The 21,784-nt window shown below is 49.6% G+C and overlaps 24 non-coding genes across 24 annotated transcripts; 8 read left to right on the plus strand and 16 right to left on the minus strand.

Annotated features, from left to right (window-relative positions):
• Positions 1-184: 184 nt before the first annotated feature.
• Trnap-ugg lies at positions 185-256 on the minus strand. Its single transcript has one exon. It is a non-coding gene; the product is annotated as a tRNA-Pro (tRNA).
• Positions 257-1,905: 1,649 nt separating this feature from the next.
• Trnap-cgg lies at positions 1,906-1,977 on the minus strand. The gene has a single exon. It is a non-coding gene; the product is annotated as a tRNA-Pro (tRNA).
• Positions 1,978-2,212: 235 nt separating this feature from the next.
• Trnav-uac lies at positions 2,213-2,285 on the plus strand. The gene has a single exon. It is a non-coding gene; the product is annotated as a tRNA-Val (tRNA).
• Positions 2,286-2,886: 601 nt separating this feature from the next.
• Positions 2,887-2,958, minus strand: Trnap-ugg. Its single transcript has one exon. It is a non-coding gene; the product is annotated as a tRNA-Pro (tRNA).
• Positions 2,959-4,607: 1,649 nt separating this feature from the next.
• Positions 4,608-4,679, minus strand: Trnap-cgg. The gene has a single exon. It is a non-coding gene; the product is annotated as a tRNA-Pro (tRNA).
• Positions 4,680-4,914: 235 nt separating this feature from the next.
• Trnav-uac lies at positions 4,915-4,987 on the plus strand. Its single transcript has one exon. It is a non-coding gene; the product is annotated as a tRNA-Val (tRNA).
• A 601-nt stretch (positions 4,988-5,588) lies between these two features.
• Positions 5,589-5,660, minus strand: Trnap-ugg. Its single transcript has one exon. It is a non-coding gene; the product is annotated as a tRNA-Pro (tRNA).
• A 1,645-nt stretch (positions 5,661-7,305) lies between these two features.
• On the minus strand, positions 7,306-7,377 carry Trnap-cgg. Its single transcript has one exon. It is a non-coding gene; the product is annotated as a tRNA-Pro (tRNA).
• A 235-nt stretch (positions 7,378-7,612) lies between these two features.
• On the plus strand, positions 7,613-7,685 carry Trnav-uac. The gene has a single exon. It is a non-coding gene; the product is annotated as a tRNA-Val (tRNA).
• Positions 7,686-8,286: 601 nt separating this feature from the next.
• On the minus strand, positions 8,287-8,358 carry Trnap-ugg. Its single transcript has one exon. It is a non-coding gene; the product is annotated as a tRNA-Pro (tRNA).
• Positions 8,359-10,006: 1,648 nt separating this feature from the next.
• Trnap-cgg lies at positions 10,007-10,078 on the minus strand. The gene has a single exon. It is a non-coding gene; the product is annotated as a tRNA-Pro (tRNA).
• Positions 10,079-10,313: 235 nt separating this feature from the next.
• Trnav-uac lies at positions 10,314-10,386 on the plus strand. The gene has a single exon. It is a non-coding gene; the product is annotated as a tRNA-Val (tRNA).
• A 601-nt stretch (positions 10,387-10,987) lies between these two features.
• Positions 10,988-11,059, minus strand: Trnap-ugg. The gene has a single exon. It is a non-coding gene; the product is annotated as a tRNA-Pro (tRNA).
• Positions 11,060-12,705: 1,646 nt separating this feature from the next.
• Positions 12,706-12,777, minus strand: Trnap-cgg. The gene has a single exon. It is a non-coding gene; the product is annotated as a tRNA-Pro (tRNA).
• Positions 12,778-13,012: 235 nt separating this feature from the next.
• Trnav-uac lies at positions 13,013-13,085 on the plus strand. Its single transcript has one exon. It is a non-coding gene; the product is annotated as a tRNA-Val (tRNA).
• A 601-nt stretch (positions 13,086-13,686) lies between these two features.
• On the minus strand, positions 13,687-13,758 carry Trnap-ugg. The gene has a single exon. It is a non-coding gene; the product is annotated as a tRNA-Pro (tRNA).
• A 1,648-nt stretch (positions 13,759-15,406) lies between these two features.
• On the minus strand, positions 15,407-15,478 carry Trnap-cgg. The gene has a single exon. It is a non-coding gene; the product is annotated as a tRNA-Pro (tRNA).
• Positions 15,479-15,713: 235 nt separating this feature from the next.
• Positions 15,714-15,786, plus strand: Trnav-uac. The gene has a single exon. It is a non-coding gene; the product is annotated as a tRNA-Val (tRNA).
• Positions 15,787-16,387: 601 nt separating this feature from the next.
• Trnap-ugg lies at positions 16,388-16,459 on the minus strand. Its single transcript has one exon. It is a non-coding gene; the product is annotated as a tRNA-Pro (tRNA).
• Positions 16,460-18,111: 1,652 nt separating this feature from the next.
• Trnap-cgg lies at positions 18,112-18,183 on the minus strand. Its single transcript has one exon. It is a non-coding gene; the product is annotated as a tRNA-Pro (tRNA).
• Positions 18,184-18,418: 235 nt separating this feature from the next.
• On the plus strand, positions 18,419-18,491 carry Trnav-uac. The gene has a single exon. It is a non-coding gene; the product is annotated as a tRNA-Val (tRNA).
• Positions 18,492-19,093: 602 nt separating this feature from the next.
• On the minus strand, positions 19,094-19,165 carry Trnap-ugg. The gene has a single exon. It is a non-coding gene; the product is annotated as a tRNA-Pro (tRNA).
• Positions 19,166-20,813: 1,648 nt separating this feature from the next.
• Trnap-cgg lies at positions 20,814-20,885 on the minus strand. Its single transcript has one exon. It is a non-coding gene; the product is annotated as a tRNA-Pro (tRNA).
• A 235-nt stretch (positions 20,886-21,120) lies between these two features.
• Positions 21,121-21,193, plus strand: Trnav-uac. The gene has a single exon. It is a non-coding gene; the product is annotated as a tRNA-Val (tRNA).
• The last annotated feature ends 591 nt before the right edge of the window (positions 21,194-21,784 follow it).

A 21,784-nucleotide genomic window follows, 5' to 3' on the forward strand; every position in this document is an offset into this window, starting at 1 on the left:
AAAGACAACCTTGTTTTCCGTTGCATGCAAAATTACCGTCTGCCTTTCTACCGAATTCCACCTACGTACTTTACTGGTGCCGCATTCTTGTTATATCCACGAGCTATTACAGGCGTCTACTCTTCATTGAGGAGCTGCAACCGGGGCTGAGTTCCACCTACGCTTCAGCACGGTCAAAATGGCAGGGCTCGTCCGGGATTTGAACCCGGGACCTCCTGCACCCAAAGCAGGAATCATACCCCTAGACCAACGAGCCACCTGGCTGGAGCAGTCAAGTTAATCCCAAGTAGTGGGCCTCACAGGGAACACAAACTTTCACGCGAATTCGCAAGATAAACGCTTTCTGCAGGCAGCACTCACCACTGTTGAGAAGAATATTAAAGGCAACGAATAAAAAGCGAAATAACTTCATCGAGCACTGCTTATGAACAGCCGGCAGTGCCTCAGTTTCGGTATGTGCTTTCTCAGGGTTAAGAGGAGGCGAATGCACTAAACAAAAGAACATCGGGAAACCAAGCACCAACTCATAACGAAAAGATTGCAAAATATACTGCAAGCAAAATTTCCAGAAGACGGATACTGAAGACGCCGCAGACAAAAGAATTATTCTATGCAGTAACGATTATCTAGGAAGCGTGAATTGCATGTGCTGCTCCACCACACAACTTCTTTTGATACTGTTTTACTTATTCTAAATTTTCATTACCTGATCGTCTCTAAAATACTGTGCGGTTATCACCTGGTTTCCAACAGCGATAGTAGTAAGTAAATCGACTACAAAGTCTTTCAAAGTAGGTCAGACACAAAAAAAAAAAAAAAAATCGGAGCTGCGTGTAGCTCATGTCATTCTGCTTTCAATCGTGAATCTCCGACAGGGAGTAGTGGCGTACTTCTGTAATCCAAGCTTCTGGGAGGCCGTTGTGTGGGAGAGATCTGGAAACAACTACAGATTCGACCGTTCCACGAGCTCAGGAACGGCCGCGATGCCTTCATCGAGCTCTGCAGATCGACAGATGATAGTGTGGAAATTTCGGCAAGCGGTGGCTAAGGGTTAAGAGAAGCCAAACACACTAAACACAAGAAAGTCGGGAAACCGAAGCACACAACTCATAACGAAAAGATTGCGGAATGCAGTGCGAAAGCAAAACTTCGAGAAGACCAACTCTGAAGCCATCGGCGAGCTAGGAATTATTCCGCACAAGAAGCGATCATGTAGGAAGAGCGAGCCGAGGCTGTCGCTCGACCACACAATAAATTTTTGCTTAATCCCAATTTGCAGTACCGGTTCGACACTAGAATACTGCGCCTTGGTTCTTCCAAAAGCGATAGTAATAAGCACGTCGACTGCAGTGTCATTTGGGGTAGTGAGTCAGACATGGAGAGGATATGGGGCGGGTGGAATATGCAACGACAGGGGCATTGCAGGGCGGCCGCCGGCTCCTTGCGCTGTGGCGCACCGGTGCCGGCGGCGGCCTGGCTGGGCTGCTGGTGCCTCCATGTAGAGCTGCCGCCGAGCCCAGGCAAAGTGCCGCTAACGAAGCGATTGCCTTTGGTGACATCTTTTGCAATAACGACTGCGCGAATCGACGGTATCTCGTAAGGAAGGAAAGAGCAGCAGCAGCTGCCGCCGAGCCCAGGCGCCGTGCCTAACACGCAGAAGGTCCCCGGCTCGATTGCGGGCGGAAACCCGTTTTCGTCCCACTCAGCAAGACACTTGCTACGATCTCTACTGTGACCATTTAAATCAACTTCAAACGTTCCATCAGCAGGGTGCACATGGCTCAAATGAAACATGAAACGGTTTCAGAACTGGTTGTCGGATTTTAGCGCTGACTTGGAGGCCTGGAAATGCGCGAAACAGCCGCCGCCATGCGATTTGTTACCACACCGTTGTACAAAACGCAAGGGCTCGTCCGGGATTTGAACCCGGGACCTCCTGCACCCGAAGCAGGAATCATACCCCTAGACCAACGAGCCTATTCGTTCCGAAAACGCACTGCATGTGAATGACGCCACCTTTGATGGTCTCACCATGTAGGGCTGCAGCTCAGCCAGCGTTCTCCCTGTCTGTCGCGGTTGGATTGTTTCCATCGACGTCTTTTACTACAGGAACTTCACGAATCGGAGGGAGCTCGTAGCCGATGCCCTTGCTAACACAGAAGACAAACTGTTGCTATTACGAGTCTCCGGGTGGTACATGAAAAGAACCGTCGTTTCCGTGGTGTAGCGGTTATCACGTCTGCTTTACACGCAGAAGGTCCCCGGTTCGATCCCGGGCGGGAACACAACAATTTTAATCTATATTTCGGATTTCATTTCCGAGATGACCTCACGTCCGCGAATGCAGAGACAAGCAATGTCGTATGCTAGACGGATAGGGCGTCATTTTACTGTCAAATACTGTTGCTCTCTTATTGCACCGGTATTTGGTAACTGAGAACGCCCCTAGCTCCATTATGGCTGGCAAAATTTATAATCCGGTTCTTCAGGGCTACTTCAAGTGCGCTTGCTACTGGCTTTCCTGAGCTCACCCTACTCGCCTTGTCACAGCTCTGTCAAAGTGTGATGCTAACTAATAATGAAAAACTCTTAGCCACGCTCAATCTTACATGCCACCCCTTGGTTGTTGCCGTCGCTAGTAAGATGAGGGTAGACTGTCGCACAATTAAGCTGAATCTCCACTCACGGTGCACATATCCCGCAAAGACAACCTTGTTTTCCGTTGCATGCAAAATTACCGTCTGCCTTTCTACCGAATTCCACCTACGTACTTTACTGGTGCCGCATTCTTGTTATATCCACGTGCTATTACAGGCGTCTACTCTTCATTGAGGAGCTGCAACCGGGGCTGAGTTCCACCTACGCTTCAGCACGGTCAAAATGGCAGGGCTCGTCCGGGATTTGAACCCGGGACCTCCTGCACCCAAAGCAGGAATCATACCCCTAGACCAACGAGCCACCTGGCTGGAGCAGTCAAGTTAATCCCAAGTAGTGGGCCTCACAGGGAACACAAACTTTCACGCGAATTCGCAAGATAAACGCTTTCTGCAGGCAGCACTCACCACTGTTGAGAAGAATATTAAAGGCAACGAATAAAAAGCGAAATAACTTCATCGAGCACTGCTTATGAACAGCCGGCAGTGCCTCAGTTTCGGTATGTGGTTTCTCAGGGTTAAGAGGAGGCGAATGCACTAAACAAAAGAACATCGGGAAACCAAGCACCAACTCATAACGAAAAGATTGCAAAATATACTGCAAGCAAAATTTCCAGAAGACGGATACTGAAGACGCCGCAGACAAAAGAATTATTCTATGCAGTAACGATTATCTAGGAAGCGTGAATTGCATGTGCTGCTCCACCACACAACTTCTTTTGATACTGTTTTACTTATTCTAAATTTTCATTACCTGATCGTCTCTAAAATACTGTGCGGTTATCACCTGGTTTCCAACAGCGATAGTAGTAAGTAAATCGACTACAAAGTCTTTCAAAGTAGGTCAGACACAAAAAAAAAAAAAAAAATCGGAGCTGCGTGTAGCTCATGTCATTCTGCTTTCAATCGTGAATCTCCGACTGGGAGTAGTGGCGTACTTCTGTAATCCAAGCTTCTGGGAGGCCGTTGTGTGGGAGAGATCTGGAAACAACTACAGATTCGACCGTTCCACGAGCTCAGGAACGGCCGCGATGCCTTCATCGAGCTCTGCAGATCGACAGATGATAGTGTGGAAATTTCGGCAAGCGGTGGCTAAGGGTTAAGAGAAGCCAAACACACTAAACACAAGAAAGTCGGGAAACCGAAGCACACAACTCATAACGAAAAGATTGCGGAATGCAGTGCGAAAGCAAAACTTCGAGAAGACCAACTCTGAAGCCATCGGCGAGCTAGGAATTATTCCGCACAAGAAGCGATCATGTAGGAAGAGCGAGCCGAGGCTGTCGCTCGACCACACAATAAATTTTTGCTTAATCCCAATTTGCAGTACCGGTTCGACACTAGAATACTGCGCCTTGGTTCTTCCAAAAGCGATAGTAATAAGCACGTCGACTGCAGTGTCATTTGGGGTAGTGAGTCAGACATGGAGAGGATATGGGGCGGGTGGAATATGCAACGACAGGGGCATTGCAGGGCGGCCGCCGGCTCCTTGCGCTGTGGCGCACCGGTGCCGGCGGCGGCCTGGCTGGGCTGCTGGTGCCTCCATGTAGAGCTGCCGCCGAGCCCAGGCAAAGTGCCGCTAACGAAGCGATTGCCTTTGGTGACATCTTTTGCAATAACGACTGCGCGAATCGACGGTATCTCGTAAGGAAGGAAAGAGCAGCAGCAGCTGCCGCCGAGCCCAGGCGCCGTGCCTAACACGCAGAAGGTCCCCGGCTCGATTGCGGGCGGAAACCCGTTTTCGTCCCACTCAGCAAGACACTTGCTACGATCTCTACTGTGACCATTTAAATCAACTTCAAACGTTCCATCAGCAGGGTGCACATGGCTCAAATGAAACATGAAACGGTTTCAGAACTGGTTGTCGGATTTTAGCGCTGACTTGGAGGCCTGGAAATGCGCGAAACAGCCGCCGCCATGCGATTTGTTACCACACCGTTGTACAAAACGCAAGGGCTCGTCCGGGATTTGAACCCGGGACCTCCTGCACCCGAAGCAGGAATCATACCCCTAGACCAACGAGCCTATTCGTTCCGAAAACGCACTGCATGTGAATGACGCCACCTTTGATGGTCTCACCATGTAGGGCTGCAGCTCAGCCAGCGTTCTCCCTGTCTGTCGCGGTTGGATTGTTTCCATCGACGTCTTTTACTACAGGAACTTCACGAATCGGAGGGAGCTCGTAGCCGATGCCCTTGCTAACACAGAAGACAAACTGTTGCTATTACGAGTCTCCGGGTGGTACATGAAAAGAACCGTCGTTTCCGTGGTGTAGCGGTTATCACGTCTGCTTTACACGCAGAAGGTCCCCGGTTCGATCCCGGGCGGGAACACAACAATTTTAATCTATATTTCGGATTTCATTTCCGAGATGACCTCACGTCCGCGAATGCAGAGACAAGCAATGTCGTATGCTAGACGGATAGGGCGTCATTTTACTGTCAAATACTGTTGCTCTCTTATTGCACCGGTATTTGGTAACTGAGAACGCCCCTAGCTCCATTATGGCTGGCAAAATTTATAATCCGGTTCTTCAGGGCTACTTCAAGTGCGCTTGCTACTGGCTTTCCTGAGCTCACCCTACTCGCCTTGTCACAGCTCTGTCAAAGTGTGATGCTAACTAATAATGAAAAACTCTTAGCCACGCTCAATCTTACATGCCACCCCTTGGTTGTTGCCGTCGCTAGTAAGATGAGGGTAGACTGTCGCACAATTAAGCTGAATCTCCACTCACGGTGCACATATCCCGCAAAGACAACCTTGTTTTCCGTTGCATGCAAAATTACCGTCTGCCTTTCTACCGAATTCCACCTACGTACTTTACTGGTGCCGCATTCTTGTTATATCCACGTGCTATTACAGGCGTCTACTCTTCATTGAGGAGCTGCAACCGGGGCTGAGTTCCACCTACGCTTCAGCACGGTCAAAATGGCAGGGCTCGTCCGGGATTTGAACCCGGGACCTCCTGCACCCAAAGCAGGAATCATACCCCTAGACCAACGAGCCACCTGGCTGGAGCAGTCAAGTTAATCCCAAGTAGTGGGCCTCACAGGGAACACAAACTTTCACGCGAATTCGCAAGATAAACGCTTTCTGCAGGCAGCACTCACCACTGTTGAGAAGAATATTAAAGGCAACGAATAAAAAGCGAAATAACTTCATCGAGCACTGCTTATGAACAGCCGGCAGTGCCTCAGTTTCGGTATGTGGTTTCTCAGGGTTAAGAGGAGGCGAATGCACTAAACAAAAGAACATCGGGAAACCAAGCACCAACTCATAACGAAAAGATTGCAAAATATACTGCAAGCAAAATTTCCAGAAGACGGATACTGAAGACGCCGCAGACAAAAGAATTATTCTATGCAGTAACGATTATCTAGGAAGCGTGAATTGCATGTGCTGCTCCACCACACAACTTCTTTTGATACTGTTTTACTTATTCTAAATTTTCATTACCTGATCGTCTCTAAAATACTGTGCGGTTATCACCTGGTTTCCAACAGCGATAGTAGTAAGTAAATCGACTACAAAGTCTTTCAAAGTAGGTCAGACACAAAAAAAAAAAAAAAAATCGGAGCTGCGTGTAGCTCATGTCATTCTGCTTTCAATCGTGAATCTCCGACTGGGAGTAGTGGCGTACTTCTGTAATCCAAGCTTCTGGGAGGCCGTTGTGTGGGAGAGATCTGGAAACAACTACAGATTCGACCGTTCCACGAGCTCAGGAACGGCCGCGATGCCTTCATCGAGCTCTGCAGATCGACAGATGATAGTGTGGAAATTTCGGCAAGCGGTGGCTAAGGGTTAAGAGAAGCCAAACACACTAAACACAAGAAAGTCGGGAAACCGAAGCACACAACTCATAACGAAAAGATTGCGGAATGCAGTGCGAAAGCAAAACTTCGAGAAGACCAACTCTGAAGCCATCGGCGAGCTAGGAATTATTCCGCACAAGAAGCGATCATGTAGGAAGAGCGAGCCGAGGCTGTCGCTCGACCACACAATAAATTTTTGCTTAATCCCAATTTGCAGTACCGGTTCGACACTAGAATACTGCGCCTTGGTTCTTCCAAAAGCGATAGTAATAAGCACGTCGACTGCAGTGTCATTTGGGGTAGTGAGTCAGACATGGAGAGGATATGGGGCGGGTGGAATATGCAACGACAGGGGCATTGCAGGGCGGCCGCCGGCTCCTTGCGCTGTGGCGCACCGGTGCCGGCGGCGGCCTGGCTGGGCTGCTGGTGCCTCCATGTAGAGCTGCCGCCGAGCCCAGGCAAAGTGCCGCTAACGAAGCGATTGCCTTTGGTGACATCTTTTGCAATAACGACTGCGCGAATCGACGGTATCTCGTAAGGAAGGAAAGAGCAGCAGCAGCTGCCGCCGAGCCCAGGCGCCGTGCCTAACACGCAGAAGGTCCCCGGCTCGATTGCGGGCGGAAACCCGTTTTCGTCCCACTCAGACACTTGCTACGATCTCTACTGTGACCATTTAAATCAACTTCAAACGTTCCATCAGCAGGGTGCACATGGCTCAAATGAAACATGAAACGGTTTCAGAACTGGTTGTCGGATTTTAGCGCTGACTTGGAGGCCTGGAAATGCGCGAAACAGCCGCCGCCATGCGATTTGTTACCACACCGTTGTACAAAACGCAAGGGCTCGTCCGGGATTTGAACCCGGGACCTCCTGCACCCGAAGCAGGAATCATACCCCTAGACCAACGAGCCTATTCGTTCCGAAAACGCACTGCATGTGAATGACGCCACCTTTGATGGTCTCACCATGTAGGGCTGCAGCTCAGCCAGCGTTCTCCCTGTCTGTCGCGGTTGGATTGTTTCCATCGACGTCTTTTACTACAGGAACTTCACGAATCGGAGGGAGCTCGTAGCCGATGCCCTTGCTAACACAGAAGACAAACTGTTGCTATTACGAGTCTCCGGGTGGTACATGAAAAGAACCGTCGTTTCCGTGGTGTAGCGGTTATCACGTCTGCTTTACACGCAGAAGGTCCCCGGTTCGATCCCGGGCGGGAACACAGCAATTTTAATCTATATTTCGGATTTCATTTCCGAGATGACCTCACGTCCGCGAATGCAGAGACAAGCAATGTCGTATGCTAGACGGATAGGGCGTAATTGTACTGTCAAATACTGTTGCTCTCTTATTGCACCGGTATTTGGTAACTGAGAACGCCCCTAGCTCCATTATGGCTGGCAAAATTTATAATCCGGTTCTTCAGGGCTACTTCAAGTGCGCTTGCTACTGGCTTTCCTGAGCTCACCCTACTCGCCTTGTCACAGCTCTGTCAAAGTGTGATGCTAACTAATAATGAAAAACTCTTAGCCACGCTCAATCTTACATGCCACCCCTTGGTTGTTGCCGTCGCTAGTAAGATGAGGGTAGACTGTCGCACAATTAAGCTGAATCTCCACTCACGGTGCACATATCCCGCAAAGACAACCTTGTTTTCCGTTGCATGCAAAATTACCGTCTGCCTTTCTACCGAATTCCACCTACGTACTTTACTGGTGCCGCATTCTTGTTATATCCACGTGCTATAACAGGCGTCTACTCTTCATTGAGGAGCTGCAACCGGGGCTGAGTTCCACCTACGCTTCAGCACGGTCAAAATGGCAGGGCTCGTCCGGGATTTGAACCCGGGACCTCCTGCACCCAAAGCAGGAATCATACCCCTAGACCAACGAGCCACCTGGCTGGAGCAGTCAAGTTAATCCCAAGTAGTGGGCCTCACAGGGAACGCAAACTTTCACGCGAATTCGCAAGATAAACGCTTTCTGCAGGCAGCACTCACCACTGTTGAGAAGAATATTAAAGGCAACGAATAAAAAGCGAAATAACTTCATCGAGCACTGCTTATGAACAGCCGGCAGTGCCTCAGTTTCGGTATGTGCTTTCTCAGGGTTAAGAGGAGGCGAATGCACTAAACAAAAGAACATCGGGAAACCAAGCACCAACTCATAACGAAAAGATTGCAAAATATACTGCAAGCAAAATTTCCAGAAGACGGATACTGAAGACGCCGCAGACAAAAGAATTATTCTATGCAGTAACGATTATCTAGGAAGCGTGAATTGCATGTGCTGCTCCACCACACAACTTCTTTTGATACTGTTTTACTTATTCTAAATTTTCATTACCTGATCGTCTCTAAAATACTGTGCGGTTATCACCTGGTTTCCAACAGCGATAGTAGTAAGTAAATCGACTACAAAGTCTTTCAAAGTAGGTCAGACACAAAAAAAAAAAAAAAATCGGAGCTGCGTGTAGCTCATGTCATTCTGCTTTCAATCGTGAATCTCCGGCTGGGAGTAGTGGCGTACTTCTGTAATCCAAGCTTCTGGGAGGCCGTTGTGTGGGAGAGATCTGGAAACAACTACAGATTCGACCGTTCCACGAGCTCAGGAACGGCCGCGATGCCTTCATCGAGCTCTGCAGATCGACAGATGATAGTGTGGAAATTTCGGCAAGCGGTGGCTAAGGGTTAAGAGAAGCCAAACACACTAAACACAAGAAAGTCGGGAAACCGAAGCACACAACTCATAACGAAAAGATTGCGGAATGCAGTGCGAAAGCAAAACTTCGAGAAGACCAACTCTGAAGCCATCGGCGAGCTAGGAATTATTCCGCACAAGAAGCGATCATGTAGGAAGAGCGAGCCGAGGCTGTCGCTCGACCACACAATAAATTTTTGCTTAATCCCAATTTGCAGTACCGGTTCGACACTAGAATACTGCGCCTTGGTTCTTCCAAAAGCGATAGTAATAAGCACGTCGACTGCAGTGTCATTTGGGGTAGTGAGTCAGACATGGAGAGGATATGGGGCGGGTGGAATATGCAACGACAGGGGCATTGCAGGGCGGCCGCCGGCTCCTTGCGCTGTGGCGCACCGGTGCCGGCGGCGGCCTGGCTGGGCTGCTGGTGCCTCCATGTAGAGCTGCCGCCGAGCCCAGGCAAAGTGCCGCTAACGAAGCGATTGCCTTTGGTGACATCTTTTGCAATAACGACTGCGCGAATCGACGGTATCTCGTAAGGAAGGAAAGAGCAGCAGCAGCTGCCGCCGAGCCCAGGCGCCGTGCCTAACACGCAGAAGGTCCCCGGCTCGATTGCGGGCGGAAACCCGTTTTCGTCCCACTCAGCAAGACACTTGCTACGATCTCTACTGTGACCATTTAAATCAACTTCAAACGTTCCATCAGCAGGGTGCACATGGCTCAAATGAAACATGAAACGGTTTCAGAACTGGTTGTCGGATTTTAGCGCTGACTTGGAGGCCTGGAAATGCGCGAAACAGCCGCCGCCATGCGATTTGTTACCACACCGTTGTACAAAACGCAAGGGCTCGTCCGGGATTTGAACCCGGGACCTCCTGCACCCGAAGCAGGAATCATACCCCTAGACCAACGAGCCTATTCGTTCCGAAAACGCACTGCATGTGAATGACGCCACCTTTGATGGTCTCACCATGTAGGGCTGCAGCTCAGCCAGCGTTCTCCCTGTCTGTCGCGGTTGGATTGTTTCCATCGACGTCTTTTACTACAGGAACTTCACGAATCGGAGGGAGCTCGTAGCCGATGCCCTTGCTAACACAGAAGACAAACTGTTGCTATTACGAGTCTCCGGGTGGTACATGAAAAGAACCGTCGTTTCCGTGGTGTAGCGGTTATCACGTCTGCTTTACACGCAGAAGGTCCCCGGTTCGATCCCGGGCGGGAACACAACAATTTTAATCTATATTTCGGATTTCATTTCCGAGATGACCTCACGTCCGCGAATGCAGAGACAAGCAATGTCGTATGCTAGACGGATAGGGCGTCATTTTACTGTCAAATACTGTTGCTCTCTTATTGCACCGGTATTTGGTAACTGAGAACGCCCCTAGCTCCATTATGGCTGGCAAAATTTATAATCCGGTTCTTCAGGGCTACTTCAAGTGCGCTTGCTACTGGCTTTCCTGAGCTCACCCTACTCGCCTTGTCACAGCTCTGTCAAAGTGTGATGCTAACTAATAATGAAAAACTCTTAGCCACGCTCAATCTTACATGCCACCCCTTGGTTGTTGCCGTCGCTAGTAAGATGAGGGTAGACTGTCGCACAATTAAGCTGAATCTCCACTCACGGTGCACATATCCCGCAAAGACAACCTTGTTTTCCGTTGCATGCAAAATTACCGTCTGCCTTTCTACCGAATTCCACCTACGTACTTTACTGGTGCCGCATTCTTGTTATATCCACGTGCTATTACAGGCGTCTACTCTTCATTGAGGAGCTGCAACCGGGGCTGAGTTCCACCTACGCTTCAGCACGGTCAAAATGGCAGGGCTCGTCCGGGATTTGAACCCGGGACCTCCTGCACCCAAAGCAGGAATCATACCCCTAGACCAACGAGCCACCTGGCTGGAGCAGTCAAGTTAATCCCAAGTAGTGGGCCTCACAGGGAACACAAACTTTCACGCGAATTCGCAAGATAAACGCTTTCTGCAGGCAGCACTCACCACTGTTGAGAAGAATATTAAAGGCAACGAATAAAAAGCGAAATAACTTCATCGAGCACTGCTTATGAACAGCCGGCAGTGCCTCAGTTTCGGTATGTGGTTTCTCAGGGTTAAGAGGAGGCGAATGCACTAAACAAAAGAACATCGGGAAACCAAGCACCAACTCATAACGAAAAGATTGCAAAATATACTGCAAGCAAAATTTCCAGAAGACGGATACTGAAGACGCCGCAGACAAAAGAATTATTCTATGCAGTAACGATTATCTAGGAAGCGTGAATTGCATGTGCTGCTCCACCACACAACTTCTTTTGATACTGTTTTACTTATTCTAAATTTTCATTACCTGATCGTCTCTAAAATACTGTGCGGTTATCACCTGGTTTCCAACAGCGATAGTAGTAAGTAAATCGACTACAAAGTCTTTCAAAGTAGGTCAGACACAAAAAAAAAAAAAAAAAATCGGAGCTGCGTGTAGCTCATGTCATTCTGCTTTCAATCGTGAATCTCCGGCTGGGAGTAGTGGCGTACTTCTGTAATCCAAGCTTCTGGGAGGCCGTTGTGTGGGAGAGATCTGGAAACAACTACAGATTCGACCGTTCCACGAGCTCAGGAACGGCCGCGATGCCTTCATCGAGCTCTGCAGATCGACAGATGATAGTGTGGAAATTTCGGCAAGCGGTGGCTAAGGGTTAAGAGAAGCCAAACACACTAAACACAAGAAAGTCGGGAAACCGAAGCACACAACTCATAACGAAAAGATTGCGGAATGCAGTGCGAAAGCAAAACTTCGAGAAGACCAACTCTGAAGCCATCGGCGAGCTAGGAATTATTCCGCACAAGAAGCGATCATGTAGGAAGAGCGAGCCGAGGCTGTCGCTCGACCACACAATAAATTTTTGCTTAATCCCAATTTGCAGTACCGGTTCGACACTAGAATACTGCGCCTTGGTTCTTCCAAAAGCGATAGTAATAAGCACGTCGACTGCAGTGTCATTTGGGGTAGTGAGTCAGACATGGAGAGGATATGGGGCGGGTGGAATATGCAACGACAGGGGCATTGCAGGGCGGCCGCCGGCTCCTTGCGCTGTGGCGCACCGGTGCCGGCGGCGGCCTGGCTGGGCTGCTGGTGCCTCCATGTAGAGCTGCCGCCGAGCCCAGGCAAAGTGCCGCTAACGAAGCGATTGCCTTTGGTGACATCTTTTGCAATAACGACTGCGCGAATCGACGGTATCTCGTAAGGAAGGAAAGAGCAGCAGCAGCTGCCGCCGAGCCCAGGCGCCGTGCCTAACACGCAGAAGGTCCCCGGCTCGATTGCGGGCGGAAACCCGTTTTCGTCCCACTCAGACACTTGCTACGATCTCTACTGTGACCATTTAAATCAACTTCAAACGTTCCATCAGCAGGGTGCACATGGCTCAAATGAAACATGAAACGGTTTCAGAACTGGTTGTCGGATTTTAGCGCTGACTTGGAGGCCTGGAAATGCGCGAAACAGCCGCCGCCATGCGATTTGTTACCACACCGTTGTACAAAACGCAAGGGCTCGTCCGGGATTTGAACCCGGGACCTCCTGCACCCGAAGCAGGAATCATACCCCTAGACCAACGAGCCTATTCGTTCCGAAAACGCACTGCATGTGAATGACGCCACCTTTGATGGTCTCACCATGTAGGGCTGCAGCTCAGCCAGCGTTCTCCCTGTCTGTCGCGGTTGGATTGTTTCCATCGACGTCTTTTACTACAGGAACTTCACGAATCGGAGGGAGCTCGTAGCCGATGCCCTTGCTAACACAGAAGACAAACTGTTGCTATTACGAGTCTCCGGGTGGTACATGAAAAGAACCGTCGTTTCCGTGGTGTAGCGGTTATCACGTCTGCTTTACACGCAGAAGGTCCCCGGTTCGATCCCGGGCGGGAACACAACAATTTTAATCTATATTTCGGATTTCATTTCCGAGATGACCTCACGTCCGCGAATGCAGAGACAAGCAATGTCGTATGCTAGACGGATAGGGCGTCATTTTACTGTCAAATACTGTTGCTCTCTTATTGCACCGGTATTTGGTAACTGAGAACGCCCCTAGCTCCATTATGGCTGGCAAAATTTATAATCCGGTTCTTCAGGGCTACTTCAAGTGCGCTTGCTACTGGCTTTCCTGAGCTCACCCTACTCGCCTTGTCACAGCTCTGTCAAAGTGTGATGCTAACTAATAATGAAAAACTCTTAGCCACGCTCAATCTTACATGCCACCCCTTGGTTGTTGCCGTCGCTAGTAAGATGAGGGTAGACTGTCGCACAATTAAGCTGAATCTCCACTCACGGTGCACATATCCCGCAAAGACAACCTTGTTTTCCGTTGCATGCAAAATTACCGTCTGCCTTTCTACCGAATTCCACCTACGTACTTTACTGGTGCCGCATTCTTGTTATATCCACGTGCTATTACAGGCGTCTACTCTTCATTGAGGAGCTGCAACCGGGGCTGAGTTCCACCTACGCTTCAGCACGGTCAAAATGGCAGGGCTCGTCCGGGATTTGAACCCGGGACCTCCTGCACCCAAAGCAGGAATCATACCCCTAGACCAACGAGCCACCTGGCTGGAGCAGTCAAGTTAATCCCAAGTAGTGGGCCTCACAGGGAACACAAACTTTCACGCGAATTCGCAAGATAAACGCTTTCTGCAGGCAGCACTCACCACTGTTGAGAAGAATATTAAAGGCAACGAATAAAAAGCGAAATAACTTCATCGAGCACTGCTTATGAACAGCCGGCAGTGCCTCAGTTTCGGTATGTGGTTTCTCAGGGTTAAGAGGAGGCGAATGCACTAAACAAAAGAACATCGGGAAACCAAGCACCAACTCATAACGAAAAGATTGCAAAATATACTGCAAGCAAAATTTCCAGAAGACGGATACTGAAGACGCCGCAGACAAAAGAATTATTCTATGCAGTAACGATTATCTAGGAAGCGTGAATTGCATGTGCTGCTCCACCACACAACTTCTTTTGATACTGTTTTACTTATTCTAAATTTTCATTACCTGATCGTCTCTAAAATACTGTGCGGTTATCACCTGGTTTCCAACAGCGATAGTAGTAAGTAAATCGACTACAAAGTCTTTCAAAGTAGGTCAGACACAAAAAAAAAAAAAAAATCGGAGCTGCGTGTAGCTCATGTCATTCTGCTTTCAATCGTGAATCTCCGGCTGGGAGTAGTGGCGTACTTCTGTAATCCAAGCTTCTGGGAGGCCGTTGTGTGGGAGAGATCTGGAAACAACTACAGATTCGACCGTTCCACGAGCTCAGGAACGGCCGCGATGCCTTCATCGAGCTCTGCAGATCGACAGATGATAGTGTGGAAATTTCGGCAAGCGGTGGCTAAGGGTTAAGAGAAGCCAAACACACTAAACACAAGAAAGTCGGGAAACCGAAGCACACAACTCATAACGAAAAGATTGCGGAATGCAGTGCGAAAGCAAAACTTCGAGAAGACCAACTCTGAAGCCATCGGCGAGCTAGGAATTATTCCGCACAAGAAGCGATCATGTAGGAAGAGCGAGCCGAGGCTGTCGCTCGACCACACAATAAATTTTTGCTTAATCCCAATTTGCAGTACCGGTTCGACACTAGAATACTGCGCCTTGGTTCTTCCAAAAGCGATAGTAATAAGCACGTCGACTGCAGTGTCATTTGGGGTAGTGAGTCAGACATGGAGAGGATATGGGGCGGGTGGAATATGCAACGACAGGGGCATTGCAGGGCGGCCGCCGGCTCCTTGCGCTGTGGCGCACCGGTGCCGGCGGCGGCCTGGCTGGGCTGCTGGTGCCTCCATGTAGAGCTGCCGCCGAGCCCAGGCAAAGTGCCGCTAACGAAGCGATTGCCTTTGGTGACATCTTTTGCAATAACGACTGCGCGAATCGACGGTATCTCGTAAGGAAGGAAAGAGCAGCAGCAGCTGCCGCCGAGCCCAGGCGCCGTGCCTAACACGCAGAAGGTCCCCGGCTCGATTGCGGGCGGAAACCCGTTTTCGTCCCACTCAGCAAGACACTTGCTACGATCTCTACTGTGACCATTTAAATCAACTTCAAACGTTCCATCAGCAGGGTGCACATGGCTCAAATGAAACATGAAACGGTTTCAGAACTGGTTGTCGGATTTTAGCGCTGACTTGGAGGCCTGGAAATGCGCGAAACAGCCGCCGCCATGCGATTTGTTACCACACCGTTGTACAAAACGCAAGGGCTCGTCCGGGATTTGAACCCGGGACCTCCTGCACCCGAAGCAGGAATCATACCCCTAGACCAACGAGCCTATTCGTTCCGAAAACGCACTGCATGTGAATGACGCCACCTTTGATGGTCTCACCATGTAGGGCTGCAGCTCAGCCAGCGTTCTCCCTGTCTGTCGCGGTTGGATTGTTTCCATCGACGTCTTTTACTACAGGAACTTCACGAATCGGAGGGAGCTCGTAGCCGATGCCCTTGCTAACACAGAAGACAAACTGTTGCTATTACGAGTCTCCGGGTGGTACATGAAAAGAACCGTCGTTTCCGTGGTGTAGCGGTTATCACGTCTGCTTTACACGCAGAAGGTCCCCGGTTCGATCCCGGGCGGGAACACAACAATTTTAATCTATATTTCGGATTTCATTTCCGAGATGACCTCACGTCCGCGAATGCAGAGACAAGCAATGTCGTATGCTAGACGGATAGGGCGTCATTTTACTGTCAAATACTGTTGCTCTCTTATTGCACCGGTATTTGGTAACTGAGAACGCCCCTAGCTCCATTATGGCTGGCAAAATTTATAATCCGGTTCTTCAGGGCTACTTCAAGTGCGCTTGCTACTGGCTTTCCTGAGCTCACCCTACTCGCCTTGTCACAGCTCTGTCAAAGTGTGATGCTAACTAATAATGAAAAACTCTTAGCCACGCTCAATCTTACATGCCACCCCTTGGTTGTTGCCGTCGCTAGTAAGATGAGGGTAGACTGTCGCACAATTAAGCTGAATCTCCACTCACGGTGCACATATCCCGCAAAGACAACCTTGTTTTCCGTTGCATGCAAAATTACCGTCTGCCTTTCTACCGAATTCCACCTACGTACTTTACTGGTGCCGCATTCTTGTTATATCCACGTGCTATTACAGGCGTCTACTCTTCATTGAGGAGCTGCAACCGGGGCTGAGTTCCACCTACGCTTCAGCACGGTCAAAATGGCAGGGCTCGTCCGGGATTTGAACCCGGGACCTCCTGCACCCAAAGCAGGAATCATACCCCTAGACCAACGAGCCACCTGGCTGGAGCAGTCAAGTTAATCCCAAGTAGTGGGCCTCACAGGGAACACAAACTTTCACGCGAATTCGCAAGATAAACGCTTTCTGCAGGCAGCACTCACCACTGTTGAGAAGAATATTAAAGGCAACGAATAAAAAGCGAAATAACTTCATCGAGCACTGCTTATGAACAGCCGGCAGTGCCTCAGTTTCGGTATGTGGTTTCTCAGGGTTAAGAGGAGGCGAATGCACTAAACAAAAGAACATCGGGAAACCAAGCACCAACTCATAACGAAAAGATTGCAAAATATACTGCAAGCAAAATTTCCAGAAGACGGATACTGAAGACGCCGCAGACAAAAGAATTATTCTATGCAGTAACGATTATCTAGGAAGCGTGAATTGCATGTGCTGCTCCACCACACAACTTCTTTTGATACTGTTTTACTTATTCTAAATTTTCATTACCTGATCGTCTCTAAAATACTGTGCGGTTATCACCTGGTTTCCAACAGCGATAGTAGTAAGTAAATCGACTACAAAGTCTTTCAAAGTAGGTCAGACACAAAAAAAAAAAAAAAAAAAATCGGAGCTGCGTGTAGCTCATGTCATTCTGCTTTCAATCGTGAATCTCCGGCTGGGAGTAGTGGCGTACTTCTGTAATCCAAGCTTCTGGGAGGCCGTTGTGTGGGAGAGATCTGGAAACAACTACAGATTCGACCGTTCCACGAGCTCAGGAACGGCCGCGATGCCTTCATCGAGCTCTGCAGATCGACAGATGATAGTGTGGAAATTTCGGCAAGCGGTGGCTAAGGGTTAAGAGAAGCCAAACACACTAAACACAAGAAAGTCGGGAAACCGAAGCACACAACTCATAACGAAAAGATTGCGGAATGCAGTGCGAAAGCAAAACTTCGAGAAGACCAACTCTGAAGCCATCGGCGAGCTAGGAATTATTCCGCACAAGAAGCGATCATGTAGGAAGAGCGAGCCGAGGCTGTCGCTCGACCACACAATAAATTTTTGCTTAATCCCAATTTGCAGTACCGGTTCGACACTAGAATACTGCGCCTTGGTTCTTCCAAAAGCGATAGTAATAAGCACGTCGACTGCAGTGTCATTTGGGGTAGTGAGTCAGACATGGAGAGGATATGGGGCGGGTGGAATATGCAACGACAGGGGCATTGCAGGGCGGCCGCCGGCTCCTTGCGCTGTGGCGCACCGGTGCCGGCGGCGGCCTGGCTGGGCTGCTGGTGCCTCCATGTAGAGCTGCCGCCGAGCCCAGGCAAAGTGCCGCTAACGAAGCGATTGCCTTTGGTGACATCTTTTGCAATAACGACTGCGCGAATCGACGGTATCTCGTAAGGAAGGAAAGAGCAGCAGCAGCTGCCGCCGAGCCCAGGCGCCGTGCCTAACACGCAGAAGGTCCCCGGCTCGATTGCGGGCGGAAACCCGTTTTCGTCCCACTCAGCAAGACACTTGCTACGATCTCTACTGTGACCATTTAAATCAACTTCAAACGTTCCATCAGCAGGGTGCACATGGCTCAAATGAAACATGAAACGGTTTCAGAACTGGTTGTCGGATTTTAGCGCTGACTTGGAGGCCTGGAAATGCGCGAAACAGCCGCCGCCATGCGATTTGTTACCACACCGTTGTACAAAACGCAAGGGCTCGTCCGGGATTTGAACCCGGGACCTCCTGCACCCGAAGCAGGAATCATACCCCTAGACCAACGAGCCTATTCGTTCCGAAAACGCACTGCATGTGAATGACGCCACCTTTGATGGTCTCACCATGTAGGGCTGCAGCTCAGCCAGCGTTCTCCCTGTCTGTCGCGGTTGGATTGTTTCCATCGACGTCTTTTACTACAGGAACTTCACGAATCGGAGGGAGCTCGTAGCCGATGCCCTTGCTAACACAGAAGACAAACTGTTGCTATTACGAGTCTCCGGGTGGTACATGAAAAGAACCGTCGTTTCCGTGGTGTAGCGGTTATCACGTCTGCTTTACACGCAGAAGGTCCCCGGTTCGATCCCGGGCGGGAACACAACAATTTTAATCTATATTTCGGATTTCATTTCCGAGATGACCTCACGTCCGCGAATGCAGAGACAAGCAATGTCGTATGCTAGACGGATAGGGCGTCATTTTACTGTCAAATACTGTTGCTCTCTTATTGCACCGGTATTTGGTAACTGAGAACGCCCCTAGCTCCATTATGGCTGGCCAGAATTTATAATCCGGTTCTTCAGGGCTACTTCAAGTGCGCTTGCTACTGGCTTTCCTGAGCTCACCCTACTCGCCTTGTCACAGCTCTGTCAAAGTGTGATGCTAACTAATAATGAAAAACTCTTAGCCACGCTCAATCTTACATGCCACCCCTTGGTTGTTGCCGTCGCTAGTAAGATGAGGGTAGACTGTCGCACAATTAAGCTGAATCTCCACTCACGGTGCACATATCCCGCAAAGACAACCTTGTTTTCCGTTGCATGCAAAATTACCGTCTGCCTTTCTACCGAATTCCACTTACGTACTTTACTGGTGCCGCATTCTTCTTATATCCACGTGCTATTACAGGCGTCTACTCTTCATTGAGGAGCTGCAACCGGGGCTGAGTTCCACCTACGCTTCAGCACGGTCAAAATGGCAGGGCTCGTCCGGGATTTGAACCCGGGACCTCCTGCACCCAAAGCAGGAATCATACCCCTAGACCAACGAGCCACCTGGCTGGAGCAGTCAAGTTAATCCCAAGTAGTGGGCCTCACAGGGAACACAAACTTTCACGCGAATTCGCAAGATAAACGCTTTCTGCAGGCAGCACTCACCACTGTTGAGAAGAATATTAAAGGCAACGAATAAAAAGCGAAATAACTTCATCGAGCACTGCTTATGAACAGCCGGCAGTGCCTCAGTTTCGGTATGTGGTTTCTCAGGGTTAAGAGGAGGCGAATGCACTAAACAAAAGAACATCGGGAAACCAAGCACCAACTCATAACGAAAAGATTGCAAAATATACTGCAAGCAAAATTTCCAGAAGACGGATACTGAAGACGCCGCAGACAAAAGAATTATTCTATGCAGTAACGATTATCTAGGAAGCGTGAATTGCATGTGCTGCTCCACCACACAACTTCTTTTGATACTGTTTTACTTATTCTAAATTTTCATTACCTGATCGTCTCTAAAATACTGTGCGGTTATCACCTGGTTTCCAACAGCGATAGTAGTAAGTAAATCGACTACAAAGTCTTTCAAAGTAGGTCAGACACAAAAAAAAAAAAAAAATCGGAGCTGCGTGTAGCTCATGTCATTCTGCTTTCAATCGTGAATCTCCGGCTGGGAGTAGTGGCGTACTTCTGTAATCCAAGCTTCTGGGAGGCCGTTGTGTGGGAGAGATCTGGAAACAACTACAGATTCGACCGTTCCACGAGCTCAGGAACGGCCGCGATGCCTTCATCGAGCTCTGCAGATCGACAGATGATAGTGTGGAAATTTCGGCAAGCGGTGGCTAAGGGTTAAGAGAAGCCAAACACACTAAACACAAGAAAGTCGGGAAACCGAAGCACACAACTCATAACGAAAAGATTGCGGAATGCAGTGCGAAAGCAAAACTTCGAGAAGACCAACTCTGAAGCCATCGGCGAGCTAGGAATTATTCCGCACAAGAAGCGATCATGTAGGAAGAGCGAGCCGAGGCTGTCGCTCGACCACACAATAAATTTTTGCTTAATCCCAATTTGCAGTACCGGTTCGACACTAGAATACTGCGCCTTGGTTCTTCCAAAAGCGATAGTAATAAGCACGTCGACTGCAGTGTCATTTGGGGTAGTGAGTCAGACATGGAGAGGATATGGGGCGGGTGGAATATGCAACGACAGGGGCATTGCAGGGCGGCCGCCGGCTCCTTGCGCTGTGGCGCACCGGTGCCGGCGGCGGCCTGGCTGGGCTGCTGGTGCCTCCATGTAGAGCTGCCGCCGAGCCCAGGCAAAGTGCCGCTAACGAAGCGATTGCCTTTGGTGACATCTTTTGCAATAACGACTGCGCGAATCGACGGTATCTCGTAAGGAAGGAAAGAGCAGCAGCAGCTGCCGCCGAGCCCAGGCGCCGTGCCTAACACGCAGAAGGTCCCCGGCTCGATTGCGGGCGGAAACCCGTTTTCGTCCCACTCAGCAAGACACTTGCTACGATCTCTACTGTGACCATTTAAATCAACTTCAAACGTTCCATCAGCAGGGTGCACATGGCTCAAATGAAACATGAAACGGTTTCAGAACTGGTTGTCGGATTTTAGCGCTGACTTGGAGGCCTGGAAATGCGCGAAACAGCCGCCGCCATGCGATTTGTTACCACACCGTTGTACAAAACGCAAGGGCTCGTCCGGGATTTGAACCCGGGACCTCCTGCACCCGAAGCAGGAATCATACCCCTAGACCAACGAGCCTATTCGTTCCGAAAACGCACTGCATGTGAATGACGCCACCTTTGATGGTCTCACCATGTAGGGCTGCAGCTCAGCCAGCGTTCTCCCTGTCTGTCGCGGTTGGATTGTTTCCATCGACGTCTTTTACTACAGGAACTTCACGAATCGGAGGGAGCTCGTAGCCGATGCCCTTGCTAACACAGAAGACAAACTGTTGCTATTACGAGTCTCCGGGTGGTACATGAAAAGAACCGTCGTTTCCGTGGTGTAGCGGTTATCACGTCTGCTTTACACGCAGAAGGTCCCCGGTTCGATCCCGGGCGGGAACACAACAATTTTAATCTATATTTCGGATTTCATTTCCGAGATGACCTCACGTCCGCGAATGCAGAGACAAGCAATGTCGTATGCTAGACGGATAGGGCGTCATTTTACTGTCAAATACTGTTGCTCTCTTATTGCACCGGTATTTGGTAACTGAGAACGCCCCTAGCTCCATTATGGCTGGCCAGAATTTATAATCCGGTTCTTCAGGGCTACTTCAAGTGCGCTTGCTACTGGCTTTCCTGAGCTCACCCTACTCGCCTTGTCACAGCTCTGTCAAAGTGTGATGCTAACTAATAATGAAAAACTCTTAGCCACGCTCAATCTTACATGCCACCCCTTGGTTGTTGCCGTCGCTAGTAAGATGAGGGTAGACTGTCGCACAATTAAGCTGAATCTCCACTCACGGTGCACATATCCCGCAAAGACAACCTTGTTTTCCGTTGCATGCAAAATTACCGTCTGCCTTTCTACCGAATTCCACTTACGTACTTTACTGGTGCCGCATTCTTCTTATATCCACGTGCTATTACAGGCGTCTACTCTTCATTGAGGAGCTGCAACCGGGGCTGAGTTCCACCTACGCTTCAGCACGG

Source organism: Schistocerca americana, chromosome 2 (genome assembly GCF_021461395.2).
Source record: "Schistocerca americana isolate TAMUIC-IGC-003095 chromosome 2, iqSchAmer2.1, whole genome shotgun sequence".
Taxonomy (NCBI): Eukaryota; Metazoa; Arthropoda; class Insecta; order Orthoptera; family Acrididae; genus Schistocerca; species Schistocerca americana.